This window comes from Triturus cristatus, chromosome 5_2 (assembly GCF_964204655.1).
Source record: "Triturus cristatus chromosome 5_2, aTriCri1.1, whole genome shotgun sequence".
NCBI lineage: Eukaryota > Metazoa > Chordata > Amphibia > Caudata > Salamandridae > Triturus > Triturus cristatus.
The window spans coordinates 1,087,804,288-1,087,822,026 of record NC_140588.1 but is presented as its reverse complement, the minus strand read 5'-3'; the positions used below and the strand labels follow the sequence as shown (position 1 = coordinate 1,087,822,026).

Genomic DNA, 17,739 nt, shown 5'->3' with positions numbered 1-17,739 from the left:
TTGGGCTCTTAGTGCCCAGACAGATCCCCTGCTCGGCTCTGGCTCGGCTGCTGCTTGGACTCTTAGAGCCCAGACAGACCCCCTGGTCGGCTCTGATTCGATTCATGCTTGGGCTCTAAGAGCCCAGCCCAACCCCCTGCTTGGCAATGACTCGACTCATGCTTGGGCTCTTAGAGCCCAGTAAGACCTTCGATCCGGTTATGGCTCGGCTCCTGCTTGGACTCTTAGAGCCCAGACAGACCCCCTGCTCAGCTCTGACTTGACTCATGCTCGGGCTCTTAGACCCAGTAAGACCTTTGATCTGGCTCTGGCTCGGCTCCTGCTTGGACTCTTAGAGCCCAGACAGGCCGCCTGCTCGGCTCTGACTCGACTCATGCTTGAACTATTAGAGCCCAGCAAGACCCCCTGCTTGGCACTGATTCGATTCATGCTTGGGCTCTTAGAGCCCAGCCAGACCCCCTGCACGGCTCCGAGTCGACTCATGCTTGGGCTCTTAGAGCCCAGTAAGACCTTCGGTCCGGCTCTGGCTCGGCTTCTGCTTGGACTCTTAGAGACCAGCCAGACCCCCTGCACGGCTCCGAGTCAACTCATGCTTGGGCTCTTAGAGCCCAGTAAGACCTTCGGCCCGGCTCTGGCTTGGCTTCTGCTTGTACTCTTAGAGCCCAGACAGACCCCCTGCTCGGCTCTGACTTGACTCCTGCTTGGACTCTTAGAGCCCAGCCAGACCCCCTTCTCGGCTCTGACTCAACTCATGCTTGGACTCTTAGAGCCCAGACAGACCCCCTGCTCGGCTCTGACTCGACTCATGCTTGGACTCTTAGAGCCCAGTAAGACCTTCGATCTGGCTCTGGCTCGGCTCCTGCTTGGACCCTTAGAGCCCAGCCAGACCCCCTGCTCGGCTCTGGCTCGACTCATCCTTTGGCTCTTAGAGCCCAGACAGACCCCCTGCTCGGCTCTGACTCGACTCATGCTTGGGCTCTTAGAGCCCAGACAGACCCTCGGCTCGGCTCTGGTTCAGCTCTCCAGGCAATTTTGTTGGCTCCCCAACCTCAAATTGTTTCCGGTCTGTTTTTTTACACTTTCTTTTCATCTTCTGGTCTCTTTTCCCTTTTCTGGGGAAGGGCAATGTCCGAAGGTGTGAAGGGCACTGTCCGAAGGTGTGAAGGGCACCGTCCGAAGGTGTGAAGGGCACTGTCCGAAGGTGTGAAGGGCACTGTCCGAAGGTGTGAAGGGTACTGTCCGAAGGTGTGAAGGGCACTGTCTAAAGGTGTGAAGGGCACTGTCCGAAGGTATGAAGGGCACTGTCCGAAGGTGTGAAGGGCACTCTCCGAAGGTGTGAAGGGCACTCTCTGAAGGTGTGAAGGGCACCGTCCGAAGGTGGGAAGGGCACTGTCCGATGGTGTGAAGGGCACTGTCTAAAGGTGTGAAGGGCACTCTCCGAAGGTGTGAAGGGCACTGTCCGAAGGTGTGAAGGGCACTCTCCGAAGGTGTGAAGGGCACTGTCCGAAGGTGTGAAGGGCACTCTCCGAAGGTGTGAAGGGCACTGTCCGAAGGTGTGGTGACGCACATTCCTCTGCGGACACTCCACCTATTGCGTTGATTGAGGCGCCTTTGAAATCCTCTTTCTGACCCTTCAGCCGCTGGACTCCTTTCCAGGCACCCAAGGTCCAAGAGACCACAGGAATGAGATTTGAGGGGGTTAAACCCAGAATCACTGACTCCCAACTCTGTTAAAGTCAGGGGCGCCATTGAGAATGGCCAAGAGGGAGACACGACTTTAAGACGTGAGGCTCACTCTCTGCATGTGAGCCTCTACCAAGATGAGTAGTACTCAAAGCAAGTGAGTGAGACCAAGGCATAAAACTCACCCTGAATGAGTAAGACTGTGCTCCAGTGACACAGCGAGCAGCAGGGGTTCATCTCAGCAATGAAGGCTCTGCGCTGTGTCTTCCTCCTGGTACAGAGCAGCAAATGTGGGCGCTGTACTGTGTGACAAATGACTCAATCAGGGCTCCTGTGGTCTAGAACTACCACACAGAACAAATTCTGAAAAACATATCTACATACCATAGTCCACTATTCCCAACTATGGTCCATTTTTACAAAAATGTTCCTTGATGCTTTTGCTACGCAGCGCAATGCAATTTAGTGCTGCGCACACGCGGGCCTTTGCAATGGAAAGAAAGTAAACAAAGCGGCATATTTATCAAGGGTTTTTCATCGCCGTGGTGCTACGCAAGGGAGCGCTGGATGACACAAAAACTATAACGAGATTTACCAAACCACTGAACGCCTCCTCGTGTGGCCCTGCGTGGCTTGGCAAATCTGGAGTAATGCAAGGCAGCGTAAGCCAGTGCGTTGTGTTACTATGCCCCAAGGAGGCCTTCCCTGAGAGGAGTGTGGGGCGTCCCACGCATCCACCCATGGATGTTGGGGCATTCCCAGATTTGCCATTACTGGTAGACCTGGGAATGTATCAAAAAGTTACGCCTTCCCAGGGAAGGCGTAAAAAGGAAACATATCTTCATTTTTCCTCTTTTTATGCTGCACCTTCCCTGGGGAGGTGTAACAAAGTGAAATATCTATATTACTCCTCATTTTAACCTCTTTCTACATGTGCTGTAGTTTGCAGTCACGTAGGAAGAGGAAAAGCCTCAGATTATTGGTTTTGTAGAAGAAGGTGCCCCTTCCTGCACTAAAACAATCCTGCCTGCAACGCAGGCTCCGTTGCACCATGGCGCAAGAGTGACTGTGCTGGAGCGAGGCAGCATATAGTGTGACAGCGCAAGAAGAGGACAGGAATGCGCTGTATAATGATAAATATTGCGCATTTCTGCCCTCGCCGTGTCACGCACACAGCTCAGTGCAGCAACATACATTGCTTTGCTGCATTGTGTGACATTTTGATAAATCTGCCACACAGTCTTTTGCGTCACGTTCTCACCAGCGCAAAGCTTTTGCGAATGTGGGCTTTTTACAGGTCATTGCCGCCACCTGGCCCTAAGGTGCCTTGAAGGTTTTTAAGTCAAGCCTAGGCAATGCATATGCTGTCTCTCGACATGCTGTATTCAGTCAAGGCAGCGCTTAATTTGAGCCGGTGGTTTCTGGTGTTGCGCACCAGCACTTAATTGATAACATCAGCACTTATGACAGCTGCCACATGGTGGCGCTGTTTGCATAATTTAGAGATGAGCGGAACAACAATTGTTTATTAATTCAGTACACATTGAAAACAACTAATATCTACCATCCAAGCCATTTTTATACCTTTGGGGGCCTGGATTATTCTGAATTATCACACTTGTAGCAGTGTGCTTGTTAGCAGTTGTGTAAGTACTGTCATCGGCAACGCTGGCAGTGGGTAGTGCAAGCTACGGAGGCCCCTTACCTAGAGCCCTGGCACGTATTTTTTTTTTTTACAAATTAAGCACTGGAGGGGCTTACATCCCCCCCTGCAGCATCCGATTTGCTTTAGTCAGTGTCCTTTAAAACACGTTGCTTCTAATCAGATAATGGTTCCAGCTTGTTCCACCTTTTTTCTCAATTGTTGACTCCCATAGACCACCCCTAGGACTTGGCCTCTTCCACTTCTCCGATTTTGCTTCCGGCTCAGGAACTTTTTATTTTGACCAGCTCTCCACGGTTGCAAACGCTCGCTCCCTCTCCTCGGACTGCAGCTGCCTCCTCCTCTCTCCTGCTTGTTGGGTTATTTTCTCCCCTGCCGCCCCTGTGGCACTTCTCACCCCCTCCCTGCTTGTTTATTTTGATATGCGAACGCTCGCTACCACGGATCGATGTGTGTTTTTTACAGCCAATAATCGGCATAGGCTGCGTGCTCGCACTGGTACCCAATGCCTCTTTGTTGCTTCCGGTCTCTAATTGCTTTTTCTGGTTTATATTTTGTGTCCGTAAAATCATTACTCTGCTGTTGCTTGTCTCCTGCTCCCACCCCTTTGTTTGCTCTTGCCCCGTGCCCTCTCTACTGGTGTTTGTTCTTGTCCTATGCCCCACCAAGCGTCCTCGCTTGGCTGGTGCCCCTCCCACATTCTTCCTTCCCTGTTGTTTGTGCTTGCCACCTTTCCTTGCCCTTTGTTTCTGTTTATGCCATGCCCCATCCCCACTCTCAATTTGTTGAACGCCCACCCCAGCTCCAGCTCCAACGACATCCCGCAGTAACAATACCTCTGCGACTCTCTAGCAACCTTCTTTCGCCGCAAGATCGCACACATCCACGACAGCTTCAACTCCCAGACCCCTCCAACAGCTGCCGATACCCCAGACCCACCGCCCCCCAGTCACACCGGCTGCCTGACCTCCTGGAACCACATCAAGTACAAAGACACCATCAAGACCATGAACACCATCCACTCCGGCTCACCATCCGACCCCTGCCCTCACTTCATCTTCAACAAAGCGAGCTCCATCATCGCACCCCAACTCCGGAAGATCCTCAACAGCTCCTTTGAGACCGCCACCTTCCCGGAGAGCTGGAAGCACGCTGAGATCAACGCCCTACTCAAGAAACCCAAGGCAGACCCAAAGGACCTCAAGAACTTCTGGCCCATCTCCCTGCTCCCGTTCCCAGGGAAAGACATCGAGAAGATTGTCAACAGACAACTGACCCAATTCCTCGGGGAGAACAACACCCTGGACTCATCCCAATCCGGATTCCGCAACAACCACAGCACCGAAACCGTCATCATCGTCGCCACCGACGACATCAGGACCCTGCTGGACAACGGCGAGACTGCGGCCCTCACCTCCTGGACCTCTCGGCCACCTTCGACACTGTCTGCCACCGCACCCTACGCACATGCCTCTACAACTCAGGGTTCCGCGACAGAGCCCTGCACAGGATCACTTCCTTCCTCACCAACAGAACCGAGAGTCCGCCTCCCCCCATTCTGATCCGAAGCCCCACGATCTCCTGCGGCGTACCCCAAGGATCCTCCCTCAGCCCGACAATGTTCAACATTTACATGGCCCCGCTCGCAGACGTCGCCCGACAGCACGATCTCAACATAATCTCCTACACCGACGACACCCAGCTGATCCTCTCCCTCACCAAAGACCCCACCACTGCCAAAACCAGCTTCCACGAAGGGATGAAGGCCGTCGCCAAATGGATGAAGAGCAGTCGCCTGAAACTGAACTCAGGCAAGATGGAGGTCCTCATCCTCGGCTCCACCCCCACCGCCTGGGACGACTCCTGGTGGCCAGCCTCGCTGGAAGCTGCGCCGACACCCACTGACCACGCACGCAACATGGGGTTCATCCTGGACTCATCACTGTCAATGACCCAGCAAGTCAACGCCTTCTACTACTTCAACATCCTCCGCATGCTCTGCAAGATCTACAGATGGATCCCCACCGGAACCAGAAGGACGGTCACCCAGACCCTCATCACCAGCAGGCTGGACTACGGCAACGCCCTCCATGCGGGAGCCACAGCCAAACTCCAGGAAAAGACTTCAACAAATTCAGAACGCCTCTGCACGCCTCATCCTTGACATCCCTGGCAACAGCCACATCACAGCCCACCTGAGAGACCTGCACTGGCTCCCAGTCAACAAGAGGATCACCTTCAAGCTCCTCACCCACCCACACAAGGCACTCCACAACGCCAGCCCAGCGTACCTCAACGAACGACTCACGTTCTACACCCCGAACCGCCAGCTCCGCTCCGTCGACCTCACCACCGTCCCACGCATCTGCAGAATGACCGCCGTTAGCAGATCATTCTCCCACCTCGCCGCCAAGACCTGGAACACCCTCCCCATCCACCTGCGACAGACCGAGGACCTGCTGACATTCAGGAGACTCCTCAAGACATGGCTGCTCCACCAGTAGCTGCTCGCCCACTCTCCCTCAGCAGCTTGAGACCCTCACGGGTGAGTAGCGCGCTTTAAAAATTGCTGATTGATTGATTGGTGTTGCTTGCCCCATTCCACCTACCCTATTCCACCCCCCATAGTACTACTGCCAGAAGAAAAATGCTATGACGCAGCTAGCACTGGCCGCATCATAGAGCTTTTTCCTTACTTTCAGCTGCCGCTGTGTTAATGCTTTTTTAGGTCTCGCCTGACCCAGCGAATGCGCTGGTCTGGCGAGAAATTTTGTGAGGGCTCCAAAAGGTGCTACCAGGCCAGCCTAGAGCTACAGTGCATGAGCGCGGGCGCGCGCGTCACGCTTTACCGCGATTACTTTCACTTTCGCGGCCGCAGGGCCACTTTGATGTTTGATGGCGATCACTTTCGCGGTCGCACGGCCGCTTTGATGTTCTCCGTGAGGCTTCAATAGATTGCAGCAGTTAAAACAAGCATTGGCATAGCCAATAGGTCTCGCTTTTGGGACCTTATAAGTGTTTAGTTATGCAACTGTTGCATTGCTAAACACTTATAAGGTCCCAAAGGTGAGATCTATTGGCTATGCCAATGCTTGTTTTATTTTGGTGGCTTGCCGCTGCTCGCTTATCTTGTTTTTAATTAGCTGCTTTCCGACAGCACTTGCTTCCAGCTGATCGTGTCTTCGGCGCTGCTCCCAGCCGTACTGCTAATAAACGATCTAACATTTTGTTTAGTCTTTTATGTATGTGTCCGATTATCCAGCCATGTATTTATCCAGTTACAAATGGATTGCGTATTACATATCGGTTATGCATGTACCTTTAATTCTATATAAAGATAATCTACTTATGCATGTGTCTATTATTCGTTTCCCACCCGTTTCCCTTTGGTTATTTCATTTTGTGTTGTTTTTAGTGATGCGCGGTCAGCGCTGCACGTGACTGCAAGTTGCTTCACGGCGCTTGAGGTAGGGGACTCTTGCTCACTCATCAATATTTCAGAAGTCCGGGAGGCGGGGCAGGCAGGATTCATGGGAGGGGCGGGGGCATTCCTCGCTCCTCCGTTGACAGCGAGTCTGATCGGAAGAACTGATTCCGTGATCTAGGTCTTTGGCGCTATTACCTCGAAGCGCTGTAGACTGAGTCTTTAATAAGGGGAAAGACAATATTTGGCAGGTAACGATGCCTTCCATAGACAGCTGTCCTCCGGCTGTCTACTCCCAAGACGGTCCCAGAGAGGATTGTCAGCACCTCATGATAGAAGATGAAAAAGCCCACACTTGTTCTTGATTTTTGGGCGTCAGGTAAGTTTGCAATGTAATTTTGCACATAGCGCAAAAAATCAGCCAGGCGTCTTCCGGGGGCTTTTTGAAATAGTTTGCATCGCAAAGTTCAAGGGAGAGAGAGGTAATGAAAATGAATTTTTACTTTTTTCAAATTTCTCTCCTCTGTCCTTGCACACTGCAGAGGGCAAGGTCAAGCCAACCAGGACAGCTGTCCCGGACCACCCTTACTGGGATATGCAGGACGGTGATCAGATGTGATGTTATTGGTTTATTTGTCTCCTTATGAAGTGGAAATTGTACCCAATCGGGTGTCGGAGCACTGTACAGAGAAAAGGTATGAAACGCCAGGCAAAGTCAGCCCTGCACTGATTGGCAGCAAAGTAGAACACATTGTTTACAGTACATTGGTCAGGCATTCTGGAGAGTCGCTGAAATTATGCGGTAAGGGAGGACCAAATTCTTCTGCTGGGTAGACTGAAGTATGCGGCAAGGAAAGGAAAAGATGCGGCACATTGCAACACAATTTGTGATAGCATTAATTGCTTTGACATGTTTACACTCGTACGTGTCAGAGCTTAGGTTTCACCTCAGTACCAGTTGAACACCCAAATACAGCAATAAGTCTACAGAGTTACCCTTGCAAAAGCATTCATACTTCAATGTTAAAGAAAGATTTGAGGCAGAGGGAACACTTTGCTATCATGGGCTATTTTTCTATGTGGTAATTGCACATCAGTTTTAAAGGGTGGGTTAACTTATTACACGCAATTGCTCACCACACAATTCACCACCACACAATTAATCAACACACAACATAATTACACTGCACATAATACCACTCAACACACATAATTCAACTCCACATAATTACACTTATCTCAATACCAGATAAATACACTCCACATGAAACCCCTTGATACCACATAGCAACAATCCACAAAAAAACACTTCACACCATCCACATACTTCCAATCAGCATAATTTCTCTCCACGCCACACAGTTCAATGTCACACAATTCAACTCCACATATTTCCATTCTACACCACATAATTCAACAACAAACCACATATTTCAACTCAACAACACAATTACACAACACGCCACATACATTCAAGCCACACCAGAGAATTCCACATCATGACACAAAATTCAACTGCACACCACATAATTAAACTCCGCTAGATACCACTCCCCAAGACAAAATACCAGTTCACATAATTATTCTCCACACTTAATCCCATATAATTACTATGTACGTAATTCCACTACACACTCTGCCACATAATTCCACTACACAAATCCATTCCACACCACATTATTCCACACTGCACAACTCCACAACTAACAATTCTGATCCAACCCACATAATTCCATCCCACACCACATACATTCACTGCACTCCATAACACATGGGTATAACACATTATCATTTACAACGCCAATGCTTAGTTTTAGGCATGCACAGGCCGCATACCACCCTTATTAATTAATCTTTACAGGCCCCAAACCATAACTATTCACCATGCCACATAATTGCAATCCACAGATCCACTTCACAACACACAATTCCACCCCACACAATTCCACAACTAACAATTCCAATCCAACCGATATAATTCCACCCAGCGCCACATACATCCACTCCATAACACGTGGGTAAAAGACATTGTCATTTACAGCGCCCATTCTAACTCTTGTATATAATAACTTGTCAGCACGCTGAACAGCAGCCACACTGCTGCTCTACAATATAGCATAAAAGCATTGGTCCTAAAGACGAGACTCTTGACTCTGCCAATGCTTGTTCTATGTTGTTTACATTGTAAGTTGCCTTAAGAAAAGACTGAGCAGGCCACTAAGACAACTTGAGCCTTCTAGGAGGGCTGTAGAAACCTGCCCCAGCTGAGGGGGAGGGGGGCACAACCCTGGCCAGAACCAGGTGAACTGAGAGGCCCCTCCTGTGCTGTAGGGAACCAGTCCAAGGGCTCTCCTGAAATGCCAGGTGTCCTTGGGCATCAGTAGTGAAGGACAGGAGGACAAGAAACCAGCTCGGTGGCTCTGCGGTCACTCCGGCCAAGAAACAGCAGCTTTGCACACCCGCCTTCATCTCTGTAAACAGCACTCTGTTAAAACGCCTCAGTGGGGATTGTTGTCGCACTGCTCCCTCTAGTGGCTGATGTTGGAACAACCTTCTTCTTGATGCTGACCAGATGATATTGTAGTGGTCTAGTTGTTGTCACGTCACGTTGACGTGACGCAGGTGGCCATGTTGGCGCCGGGGTGCGCGCGCAGGCATTAGCGCGCCGAGCATCCCAGAGAGCAGAGTGCCGGCCGGCGCTCCTCGGTACAATTACATTTGTATGCCAAATAAATATATTGGTAAATCAACAACGTGCCTCGAGTGATCGTTTGAGCGACATTACAGTGGCGACGAGGTCGGGACAGAGACCAGACCGACGCGGGGGCACAGGAGAGGGCAACACTCCACGTGGCCCCCACGAGGCGAAGGAAGACACGCAAGCAGGTCACCAGGCCCAAAACGGAACACCAGACAGGCCTGCCTGGAGCGGTGGAGTCGCGGAAAACGTCCTAGTCAACCACGTTGGACGATCTGAGGTACGGAGCAACCGGGGAGCGTGGCAGTGCCACAGTACAGCACACGAGCTGCATATAGGCCACAGGGACGACGCTATCCACAAACGGCCAAGAGCACACGTGCCACCTTCACACACAACCACGTACAGGGAGCGCTGCGCTGGCTACCAAAGAGGAGGAAGTGGGGTCTAGTAACAAGAGCCCCCAGAGAATCAAGCACACAGGGAACAACAACAACACCCCAGGCAGCCCCCCGAGCAAAGCCACCGACGGAACGAACGCCAAGGAAGTGAAGATGAGTACCCCGGCAGGGTATGCGATTGCACCCGTGCAATTCCTACCGAAACCCGGAGACCCACTGATGAAATGGGAGGACTGGAAGGAATATATAGACAATTTCATAGGGGTCCTGGAGGACGAAAATGAAGAGAAATTCACTCCTCAGAGAAAAAAACGCATCCTGCTACTAAATCTGGGCCCAGAAGGACTGAGAATATACAAGAGTCTAGTACCAAAGAAGAGAGAGGACACAGATGACGATGTGTATGCGCATGCAGTGGAGGACCTAGATGAGCGATACCGCCCCACCATCTGTGTTTCAGTGGATAGATATAACTTCCAGCAAAGGAAACAAAAGGTGGGGGAAACCATCGAAGAGTATGTAGCAGCGTTGAGGAAGCTAGCAGCCCCGTGTAAGTACGCACTGTGGGAAGACGAATTCATAAAAGACCAGGTGGTCATGCACACCACTAGTGCAAATGTACAAGACAAGCTGTGGGCGAGTGGGGACACCACACTCAAAGAAGTACTGGTCATAGTGAAGAGGGCAGAACTCGCGAAGAGGTGCGCTAATGCTACCAAAAAAGAGGCGGTCACCCCAACCATGGTGAACAGGATACAGGAGGAAGATCACCGCAAGGACTAGAAAAACAAACAACCCATAGCCAAAGGGACTAGCAGATGGCAAGGGAAACATGCGAACAGTGAGAACAAGAAAACGTGCTACAGGTGTGGAAGTTGGTCCCACGAAGTCCACGACAGACGTTGCCCGGCATTCCGAGCCAAATGCCTGCACTGCGGTATCATGGGTCACTACGAGAAGGTGTGTCAGAAGAAACAACAGAAAGGAGTGGTGAAATATGTTGACCAAAGCGAAGAAGACCTGGAGGAAGCCACAGAGGAAGAAGTGGTCACCGTCTTATGTATATACGATCAGGTATTGAGCGTAGACGACAAGAGATCAACCAAACCAGTCCTAGAGATGTCCATGGGCGGCATCACCATTTCAGTAGTGGCAGACACCGGATCCCCTTTTACCATTATACAGAGAGCAGTGTGGGAAGAAAAGTTCCAAACCAAGTTGGGCCCTGAGCTGGAGAAACTAGACATACGACCAGTTACCTATAATGGGGATCGCATTCCCATGCTAGGCTTCCGACGTCTACTGTTCGAGTTCAGAGGCCGATCAGCGCGGTGCAAACTATATGTGGCCGAGAAAGGACCCTCCGTCCTAGGATGGTTAGACCAGGGTGACCTAGGCATAAAACTCGACCCAGGAGGGAAGGAACAAATTCTGCTCACAGAACAGGAGGAATGGCCGGACATGAACAGATGGAAGAAGACCTACCCAAAAGTGTTTGGGGGCACTGTAGGGAAAATGGAGAAATTTCAACATAAAATAGTGCTTAAGGAAGGAGCCACACCAGTAGCACATAAAGTGAGGAATGTGCCCATTGCAGTAAGGGATGCCGTCCAGACAGAACTCCAAGATCTGGAGAAGAAGGGCATCATAGAACCCATTACCTGTGCCGAATGGCTGGCGCCCTTGGTGGTCGTGATGAAACCCAACGGGAAGGTCAGGCTCTGTGTGGACCTGAGAGAACTCAATAAAAACATAGTGGTGGAGAAATTTCCCCTTCCCAAGATAGAGGAGATGTTGGCAAAAACCAGAGGAGTTCAGTGGTACTCCACCATTGACCTTACATCAGCTTACCACCAGGTAGCTCTACACCCGGACAGCAAAAGCCTGACATCGTTCATCACCCCGTTTGGGTGCTACAGATTTTGTCGCATGCCGTTCGGACTAGCCTCGGCGGCAGCCGTCTTTCAGAAGATGATGCACCAATTGTTCAGAGACTGCAAAGACGTACAGTACTTCCAGGACGATATCCTAGTGATGGGGAGAGATAGGAGAGATCATGACCGGAAACTAGAAAAAGTACTACAAACACTGGAAGCCAAAGGTCTCACGGCAGAATGGTCGAAATGTCGGTTGGGACTGCAATCGGTAACCTACTTAGGCCACGAAATAGGGCGACAGGGGATCACACCCAAGACGGAGAACGTGAAAGCCATCGCTGAAGCACCGCCCCCCAAGAACAAGGAGGAAGTCAGGTCGTTCCTGGGGATGGCGGAGTACTATAGCAAGTTCGTGGTACATTTCGCATCCAAGACCTACAACATGAGGATGCTGACCAGAGAGAGCACGGCGTTTCAGTGGACACCGGAAGCCCAAGCGGAATTTGAAGCCATCAAAAAGGGAATCCTGGAAGCCATACCACTCAAGGGGTACGACCCACAAGGCGCCACCATACTCATCACCGACGCCAGCGACAAGGGGTTAGGCGCTGTACTCATGCAAGACCGAGGAAGAGGGGACATGGAGACAATCAGCTTCGCCTCCAGAGCACTGACGGAGACAGAAGGCAAGTACAGCGTCATCGAGAAGGAGATGTTAGCGGTAGTGTGGGCCATGACGAGGTTCCGGCAGTTCCTATGGGGTACCCGATTTCTGCTCAAGACGGACCACAAGCCGTTAGTGAAGGTATTAACATCGTGCGGGCACGCCAGCGCCACACCCCGGATATCGAAGATGTCCTTAAAACTGTTGGAATTCAGATACGATGTGGAGTACATCCCTGGAAACAAGAATCGAGTGGCGGACTACTTGAGTCGAGCGGCGGCCATGGAGCCGGGAGAAGAAGACCCAGCGGACAGAGGAGAGATGGTAGCTCTCATAGAGGACCAAGAGAAGATAATCAGCATACAAGAGTGGACTGAAGCCTATGAAGAAGATTCTGGCCTTAAGGAAGTAAGAGCGCACATCACACAAGGGTGGCCTGATAAGAAAAAGGTGAGAACTAACCTCAAACCATTTTATGACGTGAAAGAAGAACTGACAGTAGGAGACAAGGGCATATTCATCTACCGGGGAGACAGAGTAATTCCCCCCACGAATCTCATCAACAAGCTGCTGGACTTATTACACGAAGGCCACCTTGGCATAGGGAAACTCAAGGCCAGATCGAAACAGAACTACTGGTGGCCAGGTATGGACGTAAGAGCAGAGAGGCATGTCAGAGAGTGTCCCCAATGTCAAGGGGCCGACAAAACATTGAGACCACTACGTCCAGCCCTTGGAAAATTCGACAATCCCTCAAACCCGTGGGAAGAGTTGTCAATAGACATTCTAGGACCGGTGCTGGATGACCAGAGCATACAGAAATACGTGTGTGTCCTCATCGACCGTTATTCCAAATGGCCAGAAATAAAAGTGAGCGAATCCATGGACACGGAGAACATCCTGGAGTTTCTATCGGAAACATTCACCCGAGAAGGAATTCCCAAGTCCATCTTAAGTGACAATGGACCACAGTTCGCGTCGGAAAGATGGAAACAATTCATGGGGAGAAATGGCATCTCTGTAAAGCACACGGCCATATACCATCCGGCAGGCAACGGTCTGGTGGAGCGATTTAACAGGGTGGTGATGGGGGCCATACAAGCGGCCATCACCTGTAATAAAGACTGGAAGAAAGCGTTGGAGAACATGGTATGGGCCTACAGAATAACGCCCACAAGCACGGGGTACAGCCCGTTTCAAATATTGAGAGGACGTGAACCCTTCACGCACGACAACAGAATCTGGAAGGAGAAGGTGGTGACCAGCGAATGGTCTCCGGCGGTAGTAAGAGCAAACCTGGAGAGAGCACAAGCCATCTACACCAACAACTACAATAAGAGGAGGAATGTGAAGGACACTCATTTAGAGAGAGGAGAATGGGTGAGAGTAAAGCTGGCTACCCTACAAAGAAAGGGAGACAGCAAGTACAGCAAGCCGATGCAGGTTAAGGAAGTTTATGATCGAGCGGCCCTGCTCAGTGATGGGAACGTGTGGTCGCAGGACCGCATGGCCCGGTGCAACAAGATATTGAGATGGGAACAGTGGTGTCCGGAAGGTGAACACATGGAAGACGTGGACGAAGAGAACAAGATGGGCGGAAGTGAAAGAATGGAAGAAGCAGGTGCAGGAGAGGAGGAAGAAGGCGAGTTAGGGGGTGAGACTCCAGTGGTAGAGATGGACAGGCCGAGAGGCAATATGAACAGCGAAGGAGCAATGAGTGGAGGAACAGAAATCGAGGAAACGCAGAGCCAAGGGGCTCGAGGGAACATTGGTAAGGTGACCAGGAGCGGAAGACAAGTTGTAAGGCCTTCCAGGTTCCAAGACTTTGAACTAAACTGCGAACTGTAAGTGACTGATCTTTGGTTTGGTAAAAGGGGGAGATATGTAGTGGTCTAGTTGTTGTCACGTCACGTTGACGTGACGCAGGCGGCCATGTTGGCGCCGGGGTGCGCGCGCAGGCATTAGCGCGCCGAGCATCCCAGAGAGCAGAGTGCCGGCCGGCGCTCCTCGGTACAATTACATTTGTATGCCAAATAAATATATCGGTAAATCAACAACGTGCCTCGAGTGATCGTTTGAGCGACATTACAGATATCCCATGTTTCACCTCATAAAAACTCTTTCCATTCAGGTAATTTGACATTTGTATATTTATATTTAACCTACAGCCTTCATGTTCAGGGACAGTCAGCCCCACAAGGACTAGCCCCACAATCTCAGTGTTTCCATTGCATGTAACATTTTTCGCAGTTTGGCGGCAGCGGTCAGAACTACAAAGCTATATTCACCAAGCCTGGCTGGAAAAACCACATCATTTGCAGGTACAGAACGGCCATTAGTGATTTACTAAACCCATTTTACGATTCATTAACGTGGAATCACAAAACGGGTTTTGAAACCCTTAACGAATCGCTGTGGGGAGGGGCCTGTTTAGAGCATCTCTTCCAAATGACAGTTTGTTAAAGGATGTATCACTGTTGTGGCCATAATACAGTCGTAAAACACGGAACAGTCACCGGCTCCTGAGCTGGGCTAGTAACACATTTGGAGAAGGGAGGGGGCGGTCCCCTTGAGGGCTGTTCCATTTTGAGAATGTAAAAGAAAGTTGCAGGGGAGCAGGTAGGGGCAGGAGACCACTGCCAACGCTCAAACTAAATTTAAAACAATAATAAACTTTTCTTTTTGACTGCACTCCCCTTTCCTTTAAGGAAAACAGGCCGCGATTTTTAAAAAAAGTTTTGTTTGTTAAAATGCGATCACAGACACTGTGGTCTGCTCACCCTAGGAGCCCACCCCCTGGTGATGACAGCCAATCACAGTGGGCTACAATTTACGACCCGCTTCATAAATATTGATACGGTAGGTAGGTCGGATGGTGACCCACGACGATTTGGTATTTTGTGACCTAGCCTGTTTGTGCAAAGGTCAGCTCACAAAATACTGTTCCATTCATAGAAAATCGGTGTGTAATATGCGACCACTCTTTGAGAATTGTAAATCGTACAACAGGCCCATTTACCCTTAAAATCATGACTGACGTAACTGGAAACAGTGTAACCTATTTGTAAATGGTCAACAGGAATTTTCTCCAGGAGACGGGTTAGGCTGAGTAGTCAGTCGCATACGGACTGTGACCTCTGGGACGCTGCAAGGGCTGGGGTAGAATCATACGCAGACCGGTCCACCTGGAAGGCTGGTCTGGCTGGGGCGAAGTCATGCACAAGCTGTTGACCCTGAAAGACTCGTAGTTAGAGGGAAGACTCCCACACAGGGCATCTAAATCGGGGGTCGAGCTGTCGGTCGAGGGGGGTAGAAGGTGCGACTGTGAAATAGAATTTTCCTTATTGACTACATTGTGTGATCCTGGACAAACCCCTTGTCGTTCTCCTTGGCCTCTGCTGCCGAAGCGGAAGCGCTTAGAAACGGTTACTGCACACTCACAAGGCACAACTGTGGCGGAATCGATAGTGCGGCGAGCCACGCGGTGCCCATTGGCAAATGATAGCCTGGTCATTCTATATATGACGCATAATGGGAAGCCAATTACCTCAGGCTTTCAGATTGTTAAACTCAATGGCGCGCATCTATCAGCCTCAGAGGGATGAAAGGATGAGTGGGCCCCTAGATGAGTCTATGTTACACAGCGCTCTCCGCAGCAGGCACATGGACTCATGGAGCTATTGGGTGGAGCCTGTGACATGCAGGCTGCACTTTGGCTACTTCAGCAGGCACCCTAACCCTCCGAGGTATCCAACATGGATTGCAACCTGCGTCGGGCAGGTTTAGACACAGGTCCGTGCAGCAGGCGCAGTGACCCTCTGAGGTGTTTGCACTTTGCACCAATAACCTCTATGACGGGCAGGCATGGACAAACGAGTGCAGCACGTGGATTGACCCAGTGCGGTGTTTTCTCACTCACCTGCTTCTCCGGGGTTCCGAACGCGCCCTCACTTCTGCATGCTCACCCGTGGGTGCCTCAGATCACACATCTTGATCGGGGGGAGCGTGGACCAGAGTGCCCAGGCCGGTCCTCCTCGGCGAGGGTTCCTCCTGGTACCTTCACCCCGTGCAGTGCCCACTCCCGCGTATCTCGGATACCCCCAGGCGGCTCCTGCCTGTGAGTTGCAGCGCCAAGAGTTGAACTGAGGAGCTAGGTGCCCCGGACGCCCCTGGTTTGCCGGACTGGCAAGGGGCAGCTGCCGCGCCCACCCTGCGGATCTCCTTTCGAGTATTTTTGACTTGGACTCTTGGCTAAATTTAAAGCTCCCCTTGGGACCCGACAGCAGCCTGGAGGGTGGGTGGGCGCCGGCCAGGGAGGGTGATCTGCCGGTGACCCTCGGCATACCAGGGATCGCCGGGTAACCTGGTCCGAGGCTGGAATGATGGACAGGCCCGGGGAGGGTGTGGTGGCAGGAGACGCCTGGCACAGGGCACGGCTGGCTGGACATAGGGGGCATAAGAAGGAGTGGCACGGAGGTAGTGATGGAGGGGGCCTCGCAGGGTGCCCCCCGATCTTTGGACATCGGAGCACATGGTGGAGTGAGGAAGGTGGCCATGGGGCCTGACCGCGAGGTCACGGGAGGGGCGCCACGAAGCCAGTTAGAGGGGTCCTCTTAGCAGAGGGGGAGGTGGGGGGGGGTATGCGTTGAGCAGTCATGTGTACTAGTGCCCGCCTTGATGTGTCACGCAACTTTGTGTTTCCCTGGTAATGTAGCTCCATTCAACGTAGAAGCGCTAGAAGATACGGGTGATAAGGTGCGGGTGTGTGTGTGTGTGTGTGGGGGGGGGGGGGTGCGGGGGTAGCGTATGAGAGAGAGCTGCACAGGGGACTCATGTGCTTGTGATGTCTTTTGAGACGGAAGTGTCCCCTTCATGGTGAACGTTACCCCCCTGAGCCCCCCAAGACTGCACTGATATCCTGGCCAGTGCGTGCGTAAAGGCCTAAGCCTGTCCTTGCCAGTGCGCGGCCCAGGACCTGCCCTCTGGTTTCGAGGGGCACAACGCGTGTGCCCTCTTACTGGGCATAGGCCTGACGGCCTCACCCCAGGTGCATCGTGGCAGCGTACTGACTGTTTGGGAACTTCCACTATCTATGGGCAGGCCATTTATTATGTGTAGTGAAACGCAGGAACTTTTGATTTTTCTAAAATTATACTTTTAATATATTTACTAATAGGGTTTTCAGTCAGCACTCTGCACTCATTGGTCTTTTGTTGTGCCATTCACAGTATTCTTTCACCCAATCAGCACACAGCATGAAGCAGTGAGTCTGCCCACACAGCCATAGGTTAACTTCATTCTGAGTATTGGCATTCTGCCTGTAGGAGGC

General features: G+C 51.4%; 1 protein-coding gene across 1 annotated transcript in view; it reads right to left on the bottom strand.

The window, feature by feature from the left end:
• The window catches only part of LOC146829723 (gap junction alpha-3 protein-like), a 184,703-nt gene extending 168,242 nt beyond the window's left edge, over positions 1-16,461 (bottom strand). The window contains exon 1 of the mRNA XM_085608436.1: positions 16,330-16,461. The gene's annotated coding sequence lies outside the window, so the exon portion shown is untranslated. The remainder of the gene's footprint in view (positions 1-16,329) is intronic.
• Between the last annotated feature and the right edge of the window lie 1,278 nt (positions 16,462-17,739).